Consider the following 24539-nt stretch of genomic DNA (forward strand, 5'->3'; position numbering starts at 1 on the left):
AGTATAACAAATGGACCAATGGATGGTGACGAGATAATAGCACCTAACAAATTTAATTGTCTTGCTTATTAAGTAGGAAAATGTACATAAAGTGTTTAGCCTGGAGGCCGGCATGTAGTAAGAATTCAATAAATGTTAATGAACACACATACATACACACACAGGAAAAATAGAGTGCTTATCCCAGCCCCACTTAAGTTATGAATCAGATTATATTATTAGAAAGAATAATACTAAAAATTCACTGTTACCGAGTCAATTCTGACTGCTAGCGACTCTATGGGACAGGGTGGAACTACTCATTATGGGTTTCCAAGACTGTATCTCTTTACAGGAGTAGAAATCCTCGCCTTTCTCCCAAGTAGTGACTGGTGGTTTTGAACAGCTGACCTTGTGTTAGCAGCCCAATGTGTAACCACTATGCTACCAGAGCTCCCAGGATTAATAATGGCATTCTACTATTAGAGCTATATGTAAATTGTTCTAGAACTTTTTATATTCTAATACTGTCCTCTCTCTCCAGCCCGTAGGTACAGTGGTCTACACATCTCTGCATGTCAACCCCAACTCTCCATGCAGACTCTTCTCCACTCTCCCTTCTTGGACTCATGCACTCAAAGGCATCAGGTTCAGAGGGGTGTGCCATGCCAGCAACCAGCTGGCCATGCTTGAGTCCAAACAGGAATTCCTCTTTGGACTCCTCTATGTTCTCTGTGAAATCACTCTAAAAAATAGTGTACAATCTCCTCAGGCATATCTGTGCAACCTATAATATAAACCAAATGTTAGGAACAGCACCAGCTCACACTCGACGTTGCATATCAAGCAGGAGCAAGACTAGAGGCACTTTTTCTAGAGCACCAGAGCCAAGTCTTCCACATGGAGGCAGTTTAGGCTGAGCTAATGGCATGTGCTAGAAAACTGCATTATCCAAGGCTGGCTGACTCCCATCTCTCCCTAGGTTGGCTCTTCATCGTTTTCAGAGGTCTCAGCACTTCCAATCAAGGGGTCATATCTAGTGCACTCACTGAGTGCTTAGGAAAGGAATCACATTACTGAGATGAGGCAAGGAGAAGGCATTAGTCAGCAGTTGTGAAAGAGGCTAGCAGCCCCATGGAGCTGGGAACACACATTATTAAAGGATTCATAATGCTATTCACCTTCCTCTTAACTACTTTGTTCCACCCACTCCCACCCCTGCCCAGCCTCTTTACCAGGCTTTCTTGTCTCCAGTTCCAAGAAAAGGTCAAGATTAAAAGCACTCCATTTGATTTCTTGGAATCTTGTATGCTACATGGATTCAGAGACTGAACTGCAGGTCTTAGGAGGAGGGACAGGACTTACACAGCTCGACAGGATATGTGCTGAGATACAGACAACAATGAATCCTCGGGTCTCAGAAACTGAAACTGGGCCCAGTGTAGACACTGGCTCTTGGAAACAGATGGCTTTTCAGTCTGAAGGCTTGGACGAGTGGTGAGCTTGAGTATAATGGAATCTGACTCTTAATGGGGCTGAAGAGATTTAAATCTCTCCATCCTAGGCCAAACTTGGCTCCTGAGATGGGGTCAAGACTAAATTGGGGACAGAAGTCAAATGGCCCTTGCTGTGGGAACAAACGGGGAGCCTGGAGTAGGAAACAGGCTAGACCTACAACTGCAGAACTCTGATCTAAACAGATCCATTTAGCTGTGTCCTGTGTGTGTCAGACTATCTGACCTTGGAGAACCAAGGACATGTCTTTTTAAAAAAAATCATTTTATTGGGAGCTCGTACAATTCTTATCATTATCCATACATCCATCCATTGTGTCAAGCGCATATGTACATTTGTTGCCATCATCATTCTCAAAACATTTGCCTTCCACTTGAGCTCTTAATATCAGCTGCTCATTTCCCCCCTCCCTACCCACTCCCCCCTACCTCATGAACCCTTCATAATTCATAAATTATTATTATTTTGACATATGTTACACTGTCCGACGTCTTCCCCTGCCCTTTTCTCTGCTGTCCCTCCCGCAGGGAGAAGGATATACGTAGATTCTTGTAATCAGTTCCCCCTTTCTACCCCACATTCCCTCCACCCTCCAGGCATCACCACTCTCACCACTGGTCCCAAAGGAGTCATCTGTCCTGGATTCCCTGTGTTTCCAGTTGCTATCTGTACCAATGTACATCCTCTGGTCTAGCCAGATTTGTAAGGTAGAATTGGGATCATGATAGTGGGGGTAGGAAGTATTTAAGAACTAGAGGAAAGTTATATGTTTCATCGTTGCTACCCTGTATCCTGACTGGCTCGTCTCCTCCCCACAATCCTTCAGTAAGGGGGTGTCCGGTTGGCTGCTGATGGGCTTTGAGTCTCCACTCTGCACTCACCCATTACCGATGGGCTTTGAGTCTTCACTCTGTACTCACACATTTACAATGATATGATTTTTTGTTCCTTGATGCTTGATACCTGATCCCTTCGACAGCTCGTGGTCACACAGACTGGTGTGTTTCTTCCATGTGGGCTTTGTTACTTCTGAAATAGATGGCCACTTGTTTATCTTCGAGCCTCCCAGACCCCAGATGCTTTATCTTTTGATAGCCTGGAACCATCAGCTTTTTTTTTTTTTTACCACATTTGCTTGTGCACATGTTTGTCTTCATTGATTGTATCAGGAAGGTGGGCACCCACTGATAAGATTTTTATTTCTTTGATGTCTGATAACTGGCCAAGGACATTTCTTAATATTGGTTCAGCTTTCATGGCAGGGACTAGTAGGCAGAGAGAAGAGAGTCTACAGATTCAGGTGTAGTTAACAAAGGCAGGAAGGTATCAGAGAATATGAACAAGAAGTGCTAAGAACCCATGGATCACTAGAAAAGCTGAAAAGATAAGGCAGTTGGGGTAGAGACAGAATGGGACAAGTCCAGGGAGGTCAGGAACACGGAGAACATCACCCATGATCAAATGGGTGACATCTTTCCACTCTCGAGACCCACCTCTTCCAGGAAGAATTGGAAGGATCAAGGACTTAGTTGTGTTGCTAAAGTCACAGTGATCCAAAGGGTCAGGATCCCACAGTCTGAGGAAGTGGTCTGAGAGAGTGGGATACACACAGAATCCCCGATCCCAGTGTAGGAACCAGCTGCGCCTTCTTTCACATCCTTTCTGAGTGCTGGTGACTCCAAGTCCGTAGTGAACTTGGTCAGAGGCAGAGGGGTACACTCTGCTTTTGAAAGAACAGGAACAGAGGTTTTTGTATAGCTGGGATTGTTTGGCACTGTCAGTGTGACTTATGTTTAGACTAGATACAGAAGTCTCCTTAGCCATGGAGCCTTGCTTAGGAACTGAAATATGAGAAGGAATCTGTAAGCTGGCTGCATTGGGATTTTGTTCATATTTGTAAGGAGCTGGTAGAAAGACCTTCAGTAGGGAAATGGGCTGAAGGCTCCAAGAAAGTTGGGGATTTGAGCAGGAGGATCACAGCCACAGTTCAGAGTATGGGAACCATTGTTAGATTGCCCATGAACCAAGGCAAGCAATGGCTTATTTGTGCTAACTTCTCAATCTATAGTAAACACTTTCATCGCTTCTCGGCCTTTTGGCTAAGATCAAGTGTAGTAAACACTTTCACATCTTGTCATCACATCATAGATTCTGCTTCTAGGCATAGCTGTCATCTCTTTCCCACCTACACAGCACTTTCCTACAGAAGAACCAAAACCTGTTTTGAAACTTACAAACCCTAACAGCCACAGACTACTCAGTAGTCAGCCAGCCAAGGTGGAGATATGGACAGAACATGGTGGAGTCTGTGACAGTATCTTGGGACAACATTTCTCAGGTCCCCTTGCTAACCACCATGGAATTTTCCAAGAATCTTCTATACGATTTAATCCTTAACAATCTCAGTATGCATGTGGGAAGTAAGAAATACTGAGACCAGCCACACTCATTGTCTGAGGGATTTTTTTTTTGACTTCTCAAGAGTCTCTTGATAAAATTCACTCGCAATGCCCTATGTCTCCGAAAATGAAATCTTTCTTTGGGTAAGACAACAATGTGAATGCCAGCAACATAAGCCTGGGTTTGCTTATGCATATGTACCAATCTATAGCAAACAGTTTCACACATCTATTGATGTTCTGTAAAACATATGAGACTCTTCACTCCAGATTAATATGTAAGTTCAAGTAAGCCCAATCACACCTTGCCTATTGGGTAATCCTCTCCTGGTGGGGACTAATGAGTGTCTACGAAAAGCTTTGAACTCTCTCCTCCTTGGGTTAATATCAAGCATCACTATTATTAAGGTGCTTTGAGATCTCCAAATGAAAGTGCCCATCAGGTTGGAAGTAAGGGAAACCATAATAAACTCTCCTTTTGGGGAAGGTTAATGATAACATGAAGGGCTGCTGATCAAACACTTGTCTTCCTTCCTCCTCGAGACCCAACTCCTCCAGGAGGGACTGACAGCAAGTCCGGAAGACAGCAGCCTGAACCTCCCCTCACAGGACTTGCAAATGTTTACAACGTCTTCCTTCTGTGCATTATTAGCTAGTGTGTGTGTGTGTGTGTGTGTGTATACATTATCCTAGAAATAAAAGGGCTCTGGAAAGTCCTGAGGGGGATTATGAAGAAACTCTCCTTCTACTTCTTTCTCTCTTAGGTTGACAGTCAATTGTTGCTGAGAAAAAAAAGCATTACGTGTTCAATGCTTTAAGCAGTGCTGGCACTTTACGTCACAGTGTGGTCATTGAACCTGACATCTGTGTTGTTCCTTCCTGTTTGCTGTTTTGGTAATGAACCCCAAGAAGAGTACTATATCTTGGATGCTGGAGGGGCGGGGGACCCTCACTACACTCACACCTTATATCTCTGCCTTCGAAAAGTCAACTTAAGCCAAGTCATAACACACCCCCTGCACGTTCCCCTACCCCCCAGGTATCCATTAGTGGTAACGTTTTCTTAACAATTTCATATGTTACTCTTGGATTTCATGTGTATGGAACATGTGGAACTGAAGGGTCAAGGTGGGGCAAATGTTCATTTCATTCAGGTTAACAATCACTTCATGGTTCGTCTCTGGGTTTGGGGAAAGGACCACAATGGGGTCAGTGTGCTCCTGCTCTCCTGACCACTGTTATCTGTGGCTTTGCCCGTTGTGCTCACTCTGGTGTGCTATTCCCCAGGGGGACGTTGTCTGTGCTTGGGGACTTCTCAGCCAGCACCATAGAGTCAGAGGTGCCTTTTTTTTTTTTTCGCATCTACTTCACCAGTGAGGTAACTACCCACCCCAACCTCTGAACACCCTCAATTATCCAGTTAATTTATCTGAGACTCCATCCCAAGTCTTCCAGGATTCAAATAGTCTCAGTCTTCTTAAAGTACTTGAGTTCTGACTGACCACTGTGGGAAACTTCCTTCTGTACTGAGAGTTTGCCTCCACTTAATGGTATATCAGGGAGCAGAGGAGAATTTATTGAGTAGAGAGGCATTTTTCTCATGTTATCACCTTCCAGGGTCTACCTTATATTCATTCGATTTATTGTGCACAAGCCCTAGATGACAACCTTAGTCTGAATTTGGTAAAATGTGGGGAACCCAGGAAAACAAAGGCTTAAGCAGGCAATTCCTAAAGTGTAGGCACCAGTCCATTGTTCCTTAACATCTAATATTTTCCCTGTTCTCAGGTCTCAGGGTCTCTTTCTGACAATCTCACCATTTCATTTTCACTGGGTAATCAATCATCTTCCTAAAGCTCAGCGATAGTTCTAGAACATGCTGTATGTTTTGAAATTGAAGCATTGCTCATGTTAGGAAAGAACTGAAAACACCTAAAGGAGCAGCTATAGAGAATGAATTAAATTTAAAACAACCTATAAATTAACATGCAGCCACTTAGAAAAGAGAAGTAGATCTGTAAACACCAACGTGGAAGGATGTAATTGCTATTTTGTTTTGAAAAATAAACTGAGTTTCACAACAGCAGTACAGTAGGATCCCATTTTAAGAAAGTTCTATGAGTCTATAGTGCATTAAACTATGTAACGCCATGGTGATTTCTAGAGCAAAGTGGGTTTGCATATGCCCTTGACTTGGAATATCACCATATGACCTGAATTCTATAAGCATGTGCTATCTTTGTGTTCAGATATACCATCACATCTATAATTATGAAAAAATATAACAGTTGCTCATTTTATTGAATTAATTTAATAAGCCACACCTCACAGACAGAAGTATGTCATACATATATACAAAAGATGTCTCTGGTAAATCCCTAAAGAGAAGCATGTTAGGCTATTGCATCATTCGGGGCTTGGGACTGCAACCAACAAAAATCCACCTTAAGGGAGGAGCAGATTTATTGAAAGGAAGCTGAAGGAGGAGGTGAGCCATCTGGCTCCAGGAAACACTGGAAGTAGGTCACTTCCTGGGATCTCAGTATAGAAACGTCTTGACCATCTCCATGGGTCTATGGTAGTAGGAACCAAAGGGACAATCATTGCATGACTCAGCCACAAAAGCAACAGAAATAGAGGTAATTTAAGGAAAGAGGTTTACAGTCCCCCCCCCCCCAAAAAAAGAGAGAAGGATGCTGAGAGAACTTAACAAATTTCTATTCTGTTTATTTTTTTTTGAGCAATGCAATGAACTTGTTCAGTATTAATCATATTCTCTTGCCCATTGTGACCTATTGCCCATATTTTTTAGAGGAAACACAAACAAGGTCTAGTAATACAGACTGTAGCAAAATAATTCCTGTAATGTTAATCAGCTCATGAGATTTGAACACATGATATCATCGCACTCATGTTATATTTAACCAATCTAGCTAATCAGCCATGGATGACACACCACACACAGATACTCTCTGGGGTTGGTGCTTCCTCTACATCCAGCTGAGTAGGGCCGTGCTCTAACATGCTTGTCAGTGCTCTCTACCATCTATATTCCAGAAATTCCTTTTGCTCATTCCACGGTGATTAGTGCCTGGGTGCTTACTAATTACCCAATTTCACAGCCATAAAATTATGGAGTCAAATCACACAAATGGGTGCATTCTCTGCTAGCTCTGCACTCATATGTCTCAATCCTGCAACATGTTGGATGCCATGCCATATCCTCAAGTTTGAGTCTGTTTTGGAGTTTGACGCAATTCTATATTCACAGTCTACTGGTTAGCACTTGTTTAGTTATCTACTACTGCTACAACGTAAATACCGCAAGTGCATGGCTTTCACAGACAGAAAATTATTTTCTCATGGTGTAGGAGGCTAAAGGATGAATTCTGAGAGCCAGTCTAGAAGGCTTTCTCTCACTTAGCTACTGAAGAAGGTCCTTGTCTGGCTCCAGGAAAAACTGGAAGTAGGTCACTTCCTATGACCTCAGTATAGAACTGCCCCTTCGGGTTTCCAAGGCTGTAAGTCTTTATGGAAGCTGAAAGCCTTATCTCTTTCCCTCAGAGCAATTGATGAGTTTGAAACACCACGACCCACAGCAGAACAAGGGTAGTCTCATCCAAACCAAAAGTAAATCAGACTTATCTCCATGTACCAATGGCTTTCCCTTGTACTAAGTTGTACTCGGCCAGGTTGACTACAGAGACAAATCTAGGGTCACTCATATATGTGTAAAAGAGAGTTTTATATCAAGGAGTAATTATATATCAAGAAAGCGTCTCAGCCCAGTCCAATTCAAGTCTGTGAGTCTGGTACTAGTCCAGAAGTCTCTTCAGACTCACACAGAATGCAGGAAGAGCACAGCCCGGTGGGTGCAAAGTCACCTGATTCCAAGGTCAGTGGAAAATTGCAGGGTTCTGGCAGCTCTCAGGATCCCCAGCAAGCAGGAAGGGAAAGGCCGAGAAAAGAGGAGGTTCCCCAGGCTTCCCTTATGAGAAGGTCACGCCCACAAAGAGGCACCATTAGGCTGTGACCTAATTGACTCGTTGGATACCATCCCTATGCTTTTATAGATCTTCAAGTTGGCATGAAATTATGTAACTACTACATAAGTTATAAGTATAAACTCTTTAAGGTGGCTCCAATGCCCTTCTCTTTTATTTCGTCCTTCTATTTCTCAACTCTCTGTACCTGGTGACTGACCTAACTGCTTCTTTTCTTTGTGCATGCCCCACATCTCCTTCAGGTCTAGGTTAAATAGTAGGATTTGGCTCTATAGTGGAGAAGCTTTTTGGCTTTAGAAGATAGTTTTAAACGTCATATATCAGAAGGGTATAATATGATAGCACAGTTGTTTAAGCATAGGGTTGGTAGCTGAAACGTGGGAGGTTCAAGCCTACCAGCCATTTTGGCGAAGAAAGTTGAAGCAGTCTGCTTCTTTATAGAGTTACAACCTCAGACACTCAGTGGAGTAGCTCTGCTCTGTACGTTAGGGTTGCTATGAGTAATAGGCTCAATGGAAGTGGTTTCTTGTGCTCTTTTTTATATGCAAGACATTGATTTAGGTTATAATGTAATATATAATCTAGGTAAAATTAAATATAAAATAATCTAGGTAAAATTAAATCTAGGCATATGATTTAGGTAAAATTAAAAAGACATAAATCCCTGTTGTACTCTTTTTGGCAATAGCAAACTTCTCCGTGTTGTCACATTTTATTGCTAAGCTTTGTTAACAGTCTAATTTCTCCTGTAGGGGATGAGTTTTTTACATTACATCTCTTACTACTATTGGACAGAATAGATATTTAGTGAAAATATGTGAATGGGCAGAGTTGTATGGTACCTTACTCCCTCACTCCTGCCTAGCATCCAGGTCCTGACTCTCCCTTCTATTTCTCACTCATTCACTGCCATCAAATCAATTACAAATGATAGTCACCCAATATGGTGTAGAACTGCCCATGTCGGGTTCCAAGGCGATAACCCTTTACAAGAGTTGAAAGCCTTGTCTTTCTCCTGAGTAACGGGGGTGGTGGTTGCAAACTGCTGACCTTGTGATTAGTTGTCCAACATATAACCCCTATGGAATCAGGACTCCTCCCTCTGTTTCTGCTGATCCAAATTTTATTTACTAATTTATCTTTCCTGTAGTTTGGGTGAAAGCACACAGAGTGCATTCATTTCCATTCAACAATTTATACGTATTGTATCTCGTGGCATTGGCTGTAATCCCTCAATGCAACAACTCTTTCCCCTTCCTCTGTGGGTTCCCTCCTTTCCTGAGGTTTACTGAGGCAGATGTTGCCCTTTTGGTCTCAAAGGTTCAATATACTGTTTGCTGATGTGAATATTCACTCTATATGCATGTTATCCCCGGTGGGTTCAGAACCAGGCTTGAAAACTTCTGAGAGTCACAGTTCTGAGATTCCTTGATCAGACAAGAAAGTCTGGTCATTTTCGGTAATATTTTTGTTTGATTTCTATTTTTCCTCCCTCCCTATTTTTCCAGGATTTTCTTTTGTGATCCTGATTAAAGTGGTTGGTAATTGTAGCTGAGTATGACCAACTTCTTCTGGTTTTAGGGAATAATCTATAATTTAGATATGTAAATTTTTTCTGGTTCTTCGCAGATGATGCATTCATTCAATAGCTAGTCATACTATTCTTTCACAGTTGGGCCTTGTTGGCAAATATATGGCTTGTAAGGTGAATCTGCACTGCCCAGCAATTTTGAGAGATCTATGTCTCTGATGGGATTTAGTTACTCACTACTTGAAAAAATAAAGATGTCATGTCAAAATCATATTCACGGAACAGGGTCATCAGTCCATATGCTGTCTTTATCAGTTCAAGAAGGAAAGCTTTGTTTTGTTTGCAAGTTACCACTGTGCAATCCTAGCCACCTGGAGGGCTAATTGAGTTCAAGTTACACAAGGACTATTTCAGAATGTTGGATGTTTTAGAAATACAACAAACCAAGGATAACATAACAAACAGCTACTATTGATCACTTACTGAGCAATAACAGCACCAATAAACAAACCCTGGTCTCTAGTGTTGCTAATTCCATGATGTAAATAGTTTCACCATGTTCAGGTCCAAGCTACTAAAGTTGGCTAGAGTTGGAACTCAGAGTTGGTAAGTGATAAGCACACTAACCACCTATGAGCCAGTCAGAGCCGATCTGGCACAATTCACTCATTGTACAGACAAAACGTTCTTATCACATCCCTGGGATGTGGGTGCTAGTATTATCTCCGCTTTACAGATTAGAAAACTGAGGTTAAAAGAGACTAAGCAACTTTCCTAAGGTCATAGACCTATAAAGAACAAACAGGGATTTTAATCTAAATCTGAATATCCAAAATTCTACCCATAAACAGAGATAAAAGATTTATGAAGTTATTCATTTCATTCTTTTATTTGGATAAAGGAAAGAAGTTTCTGGATTCTTCCAATATCTACTTTCCTTAACTTTAAAATACTCATAAAAAGATATTCTATCTTTCTAAAGCCAGAGGAAAGTAAACAAAATTTTCCTGTATTTATTCTACTCTATTTCTTTCATAGAAATTAAAATAAAAATAAAGGTGTTTTGTAAAATTTTGCTATGGAAGACAACAATGATGATAAAAGGAGTTGGAGGAGTGTCTGTTTTGGTTTTATACTAATATTTTAAGACCATCCCCTACTTAAGCATGAAATGTATCTTCAGATTTCTCATGTGGTCAATTCAAATTTAAATTTACTGGTATCATAAGTCATAGAAACAGCATTTTTACTTACTGTAGAGGAATTTCTTTCTCTGAATAAAGGATATGTTCCTGTTGGTACAGAAATACTTATTTAGGGGGTTCCCCAATTTCCTCAGTAGGCAAGGATGTTCATATTAATCATTGTATATGGAAGAAAGAGCCTTATGATTCCCATTTAGGGACACACACATATTTTATCCACCACATATTTTATCCACACAACCAGTTCCTGTTGTTGTGTGCCACTGAGTGAATCCTGACTCATAGCAAACTTATGTGGCAAAACACAATTGCCCATAGTGTTTCCTAGGTTATAATCTTTATGGAACAAATTGGCAGGCTTGTCTCCATGGAACTGTGAAGTGTTCATAAGTTAAAAATCAGTCAAACAATTTTCTTGACTTATAATGATCAAGCAAGTTATGCCTATAGCGAATATCTCTGTCACTAGATCAGAAGTTTAAATAACCCTTTCCCATTTGGGGTGTTAGAGTGGTGAGGAAAGTTGCTTGTGACTCCCTTAGATTTTTATAGCAGTCAATTTTGTTGTGCATGAACAGCATGAAAGAGGATTCATACATTTGGAAAATGAATGCACAAAGAACAAAAAAGAACACGTGGACCCCTAATGTTGATGCCTCCACATGGTGCTGAGAAGAGCACAGCCCTGTCCATGACATATCTTGCATGTGCGTGTCTCACATTTCAGAGTATGTTAGAATTATTCTCCTGTGTTCATGAAAAATTCACTGTAATTCAGAAGTTTACATCAAGTAGTAACATTGGAACTCTGTCACCTGAGCTGGTCTTCTGGTTTCAATTTCACAGTTACTTTTGCCTTAATGTTGTCAATTCTTGAACCAATGGCAAAGGGAACACTTAATGGCGGAATATTAATGAAACATAGTGGACATCTTTGTGTATTCCGGGAGTGGGGGTGGGGGAAAGATACTGAGTCACAAATAGATTCCTTTAAACTCTTTTCCCAGCTGTTCTTCTGGCTTGGTAACCAGAGCTTACAGTCACCATTTCTATTTCCACCCACTTGCCCTGGTCTTCAACATTAGCTGCTGATAATAGTTTCCATGGTAACTAGAGTGACACCTCTAGTCTGCCACCTCCTAACTAGAGAAATGAAGAAGGTAAAGGAAACAAGAGCTAAGTGAAAATAATCTTTGGCATACAGGTTTAAAGGAACTGTACTTTAATCACCAGCAATTATCTAATGCCAAAATCAAAGTTGAACTGACCAACTGTCATTTTCTTTCGATTGTGTAGTAATTCCTTCTTTTTGTCATCTCTCCCAGATGAGCTACCTTCTTCCTTTTACTAACTGGTCCCATATTTTGGGAGGAAATGGCTTAAAATAATATTTCTCAGACTGGAGATTAGGGCTTTTAAAGGAACTATAGAGTCCTCTGATACAGGGAAAAAACAGAGACGAGGAAAACGACATGTTCTCCAAAAGAAAGGACGTGCTGTGGCCCAGATAATTCCTCACCAATTTTACCAGCTTTCCACTCTTCCTGTTTTGCAACATTTAAGGCTTGCTCCTTCCAAAATCTCCACACATCTAAATGACATTGACTAATGACTCACAGGAAAAATATGAGCAAAAATAACATAATATGTAAGAAAGCAGAATAAGGAGAAAGATGGTTTTATATGGCCATTTATTACTGCCTTTCAAAATCTCCCCAATCACTACCTTTTTGCAAAACTCTGAGCTGCAGACCTCCATGACCTCTTCCTTGTCTGAATTTTATTAATGCATCCAATAGCTATTTATCCAGACATGTACTGGACATACAAAGGAACAAGACCATTTCTCACAGAGATTATATGGGGGGAACTTCCAAAAGTTTTGTGGAAAATTTCATTATCTTTTAATTCCATTTTCCATGAAATTTTTGAAGCTCCTTTGTATTAGGATATTAGTTTTATTTTTCCCCTCCAACCATTCAGCTGTCTAGCAAATTAAACTTACCTCAGTCAAACCAAAATAGGGGGAGCAAAGTGGCCAGGTTGGCCAAGTATGATTAGAAGTTCAGCTGCTTAGCAGTACAGCATGGCAGATTGAGATTAGAATGTAGTTCATGCCCGAGAAGCCTTCTGAGTGAAGTATGCATGTTCCATGGGGCTAGAAAGAGAACCATGAGCAGATAACCAAAATGGTAAGCTCTGTCTAGACAGAGGTTCTTTGTTATTTCTGTTTATGTTACCTCTGTGTCTGAGTGACTTTGACCTTTTTGATCTCAACCCCAATAAGAAGGATATCCCATTGAGTCATAATCCTTGTTAGGAATTAGGAGAGGTTTGGGGATCATCGGGAATACCTCAGATTTTCAGTTTTATATTTATTTTATGTAACAGTTGTCTTTAATTACTTTTATTGATACTCCTTATTTCTTCTTGTGGATTCAAGTTACCACTTGATGCTATTTCTTTTTTACTTGAAAGTCACCCCTTAATATTTCTTGTAAGCTAAATTAGATACAATTTGATTCTTTCCATCTTTATTTAACTGAAATAGTTTTATTTCACTTAAAGGGGTAGTTTTGCTGGATATAGAATGATTGGTTGACAGTGTTTTTACATGTTGAAGATGTCATTCTTGGCTTTCTAGCCTCCATTGTTTCTAAAATGAGTCAGCTATTAATTTTACGGAGACTCCCTTGAATGTGTGGACTCATTCTTCTCCGGCTGCTTTGAATAGTTCTGTGTGTTTTGACAGTTTGACCTTGATATGTGTTGGGGTAGATATCTGAGTTTTTTCTACTGGAAGCTTCTTGAGTTTCTTGAATGAATAGATTAATATTGCTGTTTTGTGATAAAGCCTTGGAAGTTAACAACCATTATGTTTTCCTTTTTAAAACATTATTTATTTATTACCTTTGGTTGTGAATTGGTGAAGGTTCACTGAACAGATCAGTTTACGATTTAAACAATTCAAATACAACTTGTCTTATTCATCACAATGTAATACCACTTATCCAATGTCTTTCCTGGGTTTCCTGTTTCCATTCTTCCTTCTTTTCTAACCCTTGTGAACTTTATCCTTGACTTAATGATGTCCTTTTGGCCTCCAGAATATTCTAAGGTAAGCAATACCTCCTTAGTGTTATTGTTCGCCTTATAAACTGACTTCCATCAAGTGACTTCTGACTCACAATGATCCTATCGACTAAATTAGAACTACCCCTGTGGGTTTCCAAGACTAAATCTTTATGGGAGTAGAAACTCTCACCCTCCCCCCCCCCCAGGTGGGTTTTAACTGCTTCCTTTAAAACTGGTGGAAAATTTTACCAATGGAATGAGTTCATTTCCATGCCTGAAGGGTAGCTAAGGAATATAGTATTGGAAAGTTCAAGTAGTTGCCTGGACTTTTTTTTTTTTTTAATAATTTTGAGTTTTGCACGATCTAGTTCTTCTAATCTTAGGGTCATGGAGACTGATTTTCATGTGACCTAACTGGATTAATTGTTTCCATACATTAAATTTTCCCTCCACTATTCTTTCCTCCAAATACACAGAGACCAAGAGTTGCACCCCAGATAACGGATTATGAGTTTTTATGTCTTCAAATAGTTTTCTGCCCTTGATTTTTCTTCATTATTTTTTTCTTTGTGTTCTCCAGATTAGATGGTCAGTTTTGAACACCTCTTTCTTTTTAAAATCAGTTTATTGGGGCTCATATCACAATCCATCCATCCATCCCTTGTGTTTGATAACTCTTTAAGTTCACTAATTCTGTTTTCTGGACACTATAGTCAGTTTTGAACCTTCTATAATATACTTTTATTTCAGTTATTATGCTTTTCATTTTCAAATTTTCTAATTTTTTCCTTTTAAAAAACAATTTCTATTTATCAATTTTATCTATTTGGTGAGGAACTATTAGTCTTTCATGTAATTATTTTAGAAATGGTTTCTTGTGGTTTTTTAGTTCTTTGAAAATATGAGAATCTTTGAACAATTTGTGGAAAACTTCCATTACCTTTCCATTCCACTTCCCACAAACTTTATGAAGCCCCCCTATATTTATTATTATTTTTAATAGTCTTATTAGGGGCTCATACAACTCTTATCAAAATACATACATACATCAAGCACATTTGTACATTCTTTGCCCTCATCTTTCTCAAAACATTTGCTCTCCACCTAAGCCCCTGGCATCAGCTCCTCTTTTCCCCTCCTCCCTCCTTGCTCCCTCCTCCTTCATGAACCCTTAATAATTTATAAATTATTACTTTGTCATATCTTGCCCTGTTCGATGTCTCCCTTCACCCACTTTTCTGTTATCTGTCCTGTAAGAAGGAGGTTATATGTAGATCCTTGAAATCGGTTCCCCCTTTCCAACCCACCTTCCCTCTAGCCTCCCGGTACCGCCACTCTCACCACTGGTCCTGAAGGGATCATCCACCCTGGATTCCCTATTTCCAGTTCCTATCTGTACCAGTGTACATCCTCTGGTTTAGCCAGATTCGTAAGGTAGAAATGGGATCATGATAGTGGTTGGGGAAGAAGCATTTAGGAACTAGAGGAAAGTTGTATTTTTCATCATTGCTACATTGCACCCTGACTGGCTCGTCTCCTCCTGAGACCCTTCTGTAAGGGGATGTCCAGTGACCTGCAAATGGGCTTTGAGTCTCCACTCTGCACTTGCCCTCTCATTCACAATGATATGATTTTTTTGTTCTGATGATGCCTGATGTCTGATCCCTTCAACACCTAGTGATCACACAGGCTAGTGTGCTTCTTCTTTGTGGAAGCCCCCTATATTTATAACGGGTGATTTGAAGTCTTTGTCAATGACATCAATATCTGGGATCCCTTGGGGACAGATTCTATTGACTGTTTTTTTCCTGTGTTCGAACTACATTTTCCTATGCCTTTGTATTTTTGGTTATTTAAAAAATGGACATTTTAGCAACTCTGGATTTTGATTTTCCAAGGGTGTGCTTGTTTTGTAACTTGCTTGGGTGAGTGCCATAGAATCTAATTAATATATGGCCACTGAAGTTTCTGGTGAGGTTTTATTTTTTAATTCTAATTTTTAGTTTTAAGCTAGATTTTTCTAGCTGTCATTGAGAGATTAACATGGCTCAGTGGTTATCCAATGAGAAGTTTACCTTAAACACCTTAAGCAAGCAGCACTCCCACTCGTAACTAAGGAGATCAGCGTGTGGGTCAGCACACATATCCAAAATTCTTAGAGTTTACAATTTGGCCTTAGCTTACGCTTTCTGTTTGCATAGGACCTCATGGACAGTCGATAATGAGTAGATAACTAGGCACTCTTTGCTGTTTGTAAGTGTGTAGACAGCCCTGTGCATATGTATAATCTTTCAGATGCCCAGAAATATGGTGGGCCTCTTCAAAGCCCTCCTGCCTCCATTCCTGCCCCTGCTATGCCCCTGCTATGACTGTCTCATTCCCCAAATTCCCCAAATTCCCTTTAAATTTTTGACTCATCTCTTATTTGTCGATATAAGTTACATAAGTTCATATAACTTAAAACTGGTATCAGAGCCTTAGATAGTTGTGATGTTGGCATCCCCTAATTGCCACTGATTGCTTTTGTTGTTTATAATGGCCATGGACATAGAACTTTCTCTGGAAGACTTTACAGCAGATTAGCCTCCTCCATAGCATGAGACCCTTAGTCCTTGTGGCTACTGTCCTATGGGCAGAGAGTAGGATAGAGACAGCTACAGATTAATATGCCACAGATCCCATTGTCTTATGGAGATTTGGTGATTTTTCTTGACTAAATGTTTTTTCCGGTTTTTTTGTGTGCCTTGCACTGATTTCTAGACCTTTGAAATGGTTGTTTTTGTAGTTTTGTCAGTTTTATTAGAGATTTTTGGAGGAGCATTTATCAGTCTTTACTCCAGCATTCTCCAAATATCCAACTTACTTGGCAACTCTATTTTTTAAAAACAGCACTTGAAAGTTTAGTTGATTATAAGAAAACTGGAACCACACATGCCAGGTAAGTTACTGGTGTGGGTGTTTGCAAAAATGTATATTTCAAGCAATTAAGAATATGTTCATGTAACTTAAAAACAAATTAATTTTGTGTGAAAGATATGCAAGCAACAGGACTTTAGTTTTCTTATCACAAAGTGTTCAATAACGACTCTCTTTTTCCGTCTCCTATATTATGCACTCCTTTACACATCCCAATCAGTGCTGTCACCAAGCTGTTTTCTAATCATCTCTTTAGAATCATGTTTCTAATAATTTTAACTCCTTCAGGTAAAAAATGCATGTTGACAATCTAAGGAGTCTCTTCTTGTGTAGTTATTGATCAAAATGGCTGCTCAATACATTTTTATTCAATATGATTGATTGTTGTAGATCCTTTCAGAAGTGGCCCCAAACTCAGGGCAATGTCAATAGTGTCTAAGTAGTGGAACCATCTGGATATCATTTCACTAGCTCCTCCAAAAACAATTTCTGGCATATAAATTTCAAGAATTATTTTAAGTTGCTCTTTGATATGCACTCTGCAAGTAATTCATTTTGACCTAATTTTATATTGGTTTCTGAGACTTGTTTCTCTCAACTCTTCCTGAAAGAAAAGTGCTAAAAATCACCCTGGATGTCTGTTATGTTTGATGACACCTCTGTGACTTCTGCTAGCTTCTGACATGGGTTTGCTTGAATAAATTACCATTTTCAACTATTTGAAATTATATAAAAATGCAGAAAATGTGTTAATTATGAAGTGATTAATTACAACAAATTCAATATCATATTTGTGTTAGTACCACATCACCCAAGTGCGCTCTGGCCACCTCTTCCAGCTCCCCAGACTCTTCCTGAGACCAGTTCTGGCCTGTGTCATTGTGATGACCCTTCTGAGGGTGGGAACAAAGGGTACTGCCCATTCCTGATCTCTTTCTTCAAGAGTCAGACTTTCTTCTGGCTTTATACGGTATCGCAGTTACTCCAGGCACTGAGAATGTATCACCGTTTAGGGGGAATGAAAAGGAAGAGCTACACTACATAGGGCCAGAATAGATAGTGGTCCGTCTCCGATCTGCTCTTTGCTTCATATACAGGTAGCTTCCAGGAAGTGAGAAAGAGCTTAGTTCTCATCTCACAAGTTTCCATGTCTCCAAGTTTGAGGAAAGGATTTTCCCCCATTCCAGATTAAGGTGTGTTTACTGCATCTTCATTATCTGACCGAGGATTATTCTCTTGTTCTACTATTATGAGTTGCCTTTAAGTTTCCCCAACTCATGGTTAAACTATACACAGCAGAACAAAATGCTGCACTTCTGCACCAGTCCCACCATTGATTACAGATCGGATAGTTGTGATCTATAGTGTCTTGTTTGGCTGATTTTCAGAAGTAGTTCACCAGGCCTTTCTTCCTTGTTCAGGAATTTCTTCTTGCTGGACTACTGGAAGCACTACTGAAATCTATTGAAAAATCATAGTAATATGCTAGTCTTCATTGATGGATAAAGAAGTGCCTTTGGCTAACAATTGAATCAGGGTCCCTGGTATGGAAGGTGAAAAATCACCACTAAACAACCACTTCTTACTTTTCTGCTGTTAAATAACCTGGATATTTTCTTTGAAGAATCCTTCAATATCACACACCAGGATGTGATGTGATCTTCTAATCTTCAACAGGACAATCATAGAGAAGCATAGTATCACTACTATGCAAGCCTGCATCATTCAGGAAAGCAGTTAGTTTATACAAAGTATCTTGTAGTTCCTTTCCATTACATAATCATAAAAATATGAATATAAAAGTCCAGATATACAATTCATCACATTTTCATATGAATTTGCTAAATACTCCAGACAAGGTGATTTTCTTAGTACTATGATAATTATAAAGAAGGACAACTTCACGTTTCTATAGACACATGTTTTGAATGTGATAAAATTGACTTATAACTGTTGAAGACTCTTAAGCAACATTTACCAATCACTTACACAGATATAGTCAGAGAAGAGAGATTCCCTATAATGAAGAGTTGAACAAAAGTAAAATACTAAAATAACAATATCACACAATATTTTAAAAAACAGACACAGAATTAAAGAGATGGAAACTTGAATCAGTGATCTTGAAGACCAATATATAGACTCCAATCTAAAAATCTAAATATTCAAAAGGACTGAGAAAAACTGCTAATTTACAACAAGAATAAAACCAATTGTCAACTCAGGAGGTGGGCAAAGGATCTGAACAGAAGTTTCTCAAGGGCAGAAATCTGAATAGCCAATAAACATATGAGAACATGTTCCAGATCTCTAGTTTTAAGAGAAATGCAAATTAAAGCAACTATGAGATACACCCTAACACCCTCAAAGATAGCCCAATTAAAAAAACCAGAAAGTAATAAGTGTTGGAGTGGCTGTGGAAATATAGGAACTCTCATCCACTGCTGGTGGACCTGTAGGTATGTACAGCCACTATGGAAATCAATTTGACGATATCTAAGCCAGATAGAAATTGAGCTACCATATGACCCAGCAATCCCCCTACTGGGCACATACCCAGAAGAGGCAAGAAATCCACCATGGTCAGATATCTGTGCTCCGATGTTCATTGAGGCACAGTTCACAATTGCAAGGAATTGGAAACAACTCAAATTTCCATCAACAGAGGAATGGATTAAAAAAAAACTGGTACATACATACAATGGAGTACTATATATCCCTAAAAAGCAGTGATGAACGCATGAAGCACATCGCTGCATGGGAAGAACTGGAAATAATTATGCTAAACACAAAAGGACAAGTACAGCAAGAGTCTGCTGAGGGAAAGAAGGACCAGACTTCAACCTGGTGCTCCAAGACAAGAACTCTCCTTCCTTTTCTAACCCTTCTGAACCTTGTCCTTGAGGAAATGTTACCCCTTTGATCTCCAGTGGTTAATTATTCAAAGGTGTGCTAGTAACTCACTAGTGTCACTGTTTCTCTTATAGACCTGTATATTGTTTGACTGAAAATTATCCATGGGTGAGTTCATATCCATAAATAAAGAGCAACTAGCCTAAGGGCCATAGTCTTAGGTTCTACCTGTCTGGATCTAACCATAAGCCTGGGCTCGTTTTATGAGTTTAAGCTTTGTTCCACATTTTTCTCTGACTCAATCAAGTACCTTCTAATGTGACCCCTTTCAGAAGAGGGTGGAATTGGTAGTGGCAGCTGGGCACTATTCCTTCTTCTGGGCTCAGGGTCTACTGATGTTCTTAGAGTCCATCAGGCTCTTGAGATAGTCGTTTCCGCATGAGATCATCATGTTTGCATGTCTTCAGTTTTCATCACTCTCTTTCTTCCGACAGGTATAGACCAATAGTTGAACCTTAGATGTCCACTTATAAACTTTGAAGGCTCAGCAACGCACTCCTTCAAGGTATTGGGTTATGTATAAGGATTTTTCATAACTTTACCTTTTGGATTCTCTACCACATTCCTGAGTATAGTTGCAGCAAAGGTGAACACACATGTACAGAGATCCTCTGTAAACCTATATGTATTCTTGGAGATAGTCCTTCTCACCCTCCCACACTCATTCTGCCTGCATGTCTACCTGTGCATCTACTCATAGATAACCATTATTCTAAGACTGGGTATGTAACGATATTTATTATTGCTGGGTTTACCTCTTGGGTTACACTTTTGCCTGTGTTTTCCATTCCTTTTGAACACTTTAAGGAGTTGTTTTATTTTTATTTCTTTTCAGAAGTAGCCAATTTCCCCAATGGAATATATTGTGGGTGTTGATTATGGATCCAAGTAAAAGGAAATCTTGGACAAATTTTATATTTTCTCAATTTATCATGATGTTCATTGGTCCAGTGTGAAAAATGTTATTTTCTTTATACTGCTTTGGAAAGGAGGTTGCAGTCTTAGATCTTCATCAGTAAGTGCTTCAAGTCCTCTTACCTTTCAGCAAGCACTCTTGTGTCATCTGCATACAGTTGTTAATAAGTGTTCATTTAATCCGGGGGCTTCATTATTCTCCATAGAGTCTAGCTTCTCGGATTATTTGATCACAATACAGATTGAATAATTATATGAAAGGTTTTAAACTAAGCAATATCCTCTTATTCTGTTCAAATAACTGCTTCTTTGTCTATGTACAGGTTCTGCATAAGCACAACTAAGTGTTATAGAGTTCACATTTCAGCTTTAGCCATAATTTGTTATGATCCTTGTCAATGTGTTACCAAAACCATTTTTCATTATCTTCAGAAAAACTTGTATGTGATATTATTTGATAATTTCTGCATTCTTTTGGGTGACCTTTATTTTTTCAATCATTGTATTGAGGGCTTTTACAGCTCCTATCACAATCCATATTCCCATCCACTGTGTCAAGCACGTTTGTACATAGGTTGTCATCATCATTTTCCAAACATTTTCTTTCTATTTGAGCCCTTGGTATCAACTCCTCATTTTTTGGATCACCTTTCTTTGGAATGGGCACAGATACCTCTGTTTGAATTTCTTGGCTTAAGCAGTTGAGCATTTCCAATATTGAATACATTTGTTAAATACATTTTAGCAAGTAGGAGAATTCACAAATCTTATTCGATATTATGTCAGTTCCCGGAGTCTTAGTTTCCTCCATGCAGCTCATACTTCTTCCTTCAGTACCATTGATTCCTGGTCCTGTACTACCTCCTGAAATGGTTGAACAATGACTAATTCTTTTTGGTGCAGTGACTCTGTGCATTTCCTTTACCTTCTTTTCATGCTTCCTGATTCAATATTTTGTCCATAGGGTCTGTCAGTATTAAAACTGAAAGCTTGCATTGTTTTCTTTCATCTTGAGAAGTGCCAAGTACATTCCATTTCTAAATGCAGGAAGGCATCTAAGAAATACAGTGTGAATGAAGAGTAGTTTAAATTGTTTATAGGGCCATGAACAAGTCCTGGTGGAGCCGTCGGTTAAATGTTGGGTTGCTAACTGAAAGGTAAATCGTTTGAACCCACCAGCTGCTTCATGGGAGAAAGATGGCACCGTCTGCCTCCGTTAAGATTTTCAAGTTCAATAACTCATTGGAGCAATTTTACTCTGTCTCTATAAGACTATTAGGAGTTTGAATCACCTCAACAGCAATTGGTGTTTGGAGGGGGTTTGGGGGCAGAACATTAGAAGTTAGGGCTGACGATGAAAGTTTCTATGGAGGACTGGGGTAAATGGGAAGCAAACGCAACAGACACTGGCTAAGAATATTGGTCCAGAAAACAAGAAGAGGTTGCCCTAAAAGTATTCATTCCCTAACTCCTCCCCACAAAGCCTCTAGTCTCTAGAATTTTGCCTCTGTAGTTCTTTATTGTTCAAAGCCCAGAACAGATTGACCAGCAGGAAATGGAGCACCCGCCTTCAACAATTGCCAGTCTTTGCAGGGAACAATAAAACTCTGTTTGGCCTGGAAGAGTTCCTTCTCCTCTTTCTCAAGTATCCTAGCATGGGTCAGACCTCATGTTGACACTGGAACCAGCTTATCCCCTCTTCTCTTTCCTACCATCTCTGTGACATAAGATTTGATTAGAGGGAAAATATTTCCTTTAGCACACTGAGGTCACTCAATTTCTAGCCTCGGTCAGCAAAGCTGTTTCTTTTCTCCTCAGCAGAAAGAATGTGTCGCTTCTGGACAAGGCCTACCTTGAGGAAGGGGCAGGATGCCAGCTCATGAGAGACACTGGGGCAATTCCTGGAGTCCTTTCTGAAAACATGTTTCTGGAATGGAGCCAGCCCCATCGTACAGAGATGGCAGGACTGCAGATGGAACTTGGAAATAAATAGCTGCCCTAGGCAAACTCCACACACAAATGATGAGCTAATGTTGCCTCAGTAAGGGTGCTTGGCATTTGCTGGCCAGAATCTGCCAAAAAGTTCAAGTTCATGGGGTTAGAACCATATCTTTCCTTATGCCTAGCTGGCTCCATTTACTATTTAAATGGCCTACCTCATTGAGGCTTACGCTGAACAGTGTGAGGTCATTAATCCATAGCTGATATAGTAATTAACCTAATGAAAGGAGGCAACACGAGAAAGAGAGTCGGCTGAACGGAAGGGTAAAATATTGTGTGGCGTGGCTATGCAAACACACATCAGTAAAGGATTGCCATCAGGGCTCCATTTAACCCCAAACAATGTTTAAACATTCCTCTGTGACCAGTGGACAATTGTAGACAAGTTCTCTCAGTGATATGCTTGTATCAGCCTCCCTAGGACACCTTCAAAGCAAAAAAAAAAAAAAAAGAAGGTCTGATTAAAGCAATGGGTCTGAAGGGGCCTGCTAAGTCAGTTAAATTGAAGGCAGCGGGGTCAACTCAAGTTCTGGCATTTTGTTTTGTTTTGTTTTGTTTGTTTGTTTGAGGACTCATCTTGATAGATTTTCCCAGTGGACACAGAATGAGCATAAGAGTCTATTAGGAAGAAGTTTCAAGACAGTGAACAACTGCATTGGTGAGAAACAGGCTCCGCACGTTTCCCTGAGGGATTTCGTTTTCCCCATCATGAAAGTGCACCTGCTCATTCTTGGAAGGTAGCAAGAGTTGTTGACCAAGAACTTCAGTGGGAAAGCTTACTCCATTCACCCTTCAGCTCCCATTTTGCTTTCACGCATCCCTTTGTTCCTAAAACTCAAAGAACATTTCAAACAAGCACGAGTTCCTCAGGACCTCCAAACTAGTGTTTTGATGTGGTGCACATAAAAGTATAGAATTCTCAGGGGAGACGGGGACACCACCTTCAGAAGAATACAGACCCAGGTGGAGACTGTCAAGAAACAACTGTATTGCGTTGTGATATTTTTGTTAAAGGCCTCTATGATTTCAGGGCAATATGTTTTGACTTACACTGGTACTTAACACATTTGTTTTCCCCACAAGGCACATTAGAGCCTGCTTAATGCTAAGAAACACCAGACAGCACTGCAGCCCTGTGCACAAAGTAAGAAAGGAAAACAAAGCAAACATGGAACTACCTAGACTACAAACAGGACCCTCTGCCACTGAGAGTAGAAACAAGAACACAGAGCATCTCCTTGCTCCGCCTCAGCTGTCCAGGTAGCATCAAGCAACTCTCATATTTCTTTGCTCTGAACCTGTACACAAACAACTACAGAAGTGACACAAATATTGATTTGGAGGTTGCAAATACATTTTAGCAAGTAGGCGAATTCACAAATAAGGGAGTCCATGAATCATGAGAAACTACCTAATTTATATAAAAATTTAAAACATACAGAGACATTGATACCTATTATTTATGGATGCATGCAAGTATAACTGTAGTAAAAGTATCACAGTATAATAAACAGGAGATTGGCTATTATGTCTGAAAGGAAGAGAGAGAAATGAAATCAGTGAGCATATCAGGAGATTCAATGTGTTTATAATGCTTAATTTTGTTTAAGAAAATTAAATGTCCATGTGAAATATAGCTATAGATTTGACTAATTGGGTTGTGGGTATCTTTTTTCTTTTTATGCTTTTCTCTACCCTTGAAATATTTCATAATGAAAGACTAACAATTTTCATCCATGTTCCCTTCTTCTTGGGGAACTGCCCACTCCCACCGTTGTGCCACACATTTGTCATTCCTGTGTTCTCCCAGAAAAGAGAGGAGAGAAATAGAAAGCTGACGAAGGACAGGAAGAGTGGTAAGACAGAGACTCTTCATGATGGTAGAAGGCTACTTTTGCTCTTTGAGGTCAGGCCTTTCCTCATTTCTTTTTAAAAAAAACCATTTTATTGGGGGCTCATACAACTCTCATCACAATCCATACATACATCCATTGTGTCCAGCACATTTGTACATTCGTTTCCCTCATCATTTTCAAGACATTTGCTCACCACTTAAGCCCTTGATATCAGCTACTCATTTTTCCCT

Source organism: Tenrec ecaudatus, chromosome 1 (genome assembly GCF_050624435.1).
Source record: "Tenrec ecaudatus isolate mTenEca1 chromosome 1, mTenEca1.hap1, whole genome shotgun sequence".
Lineage (NCBI taxonomy): Eukaryota > Metazoa > Chordata > Mammalia > Afrosoricida > Tenrecidae > Tenrec > Tenrec ecaudatus.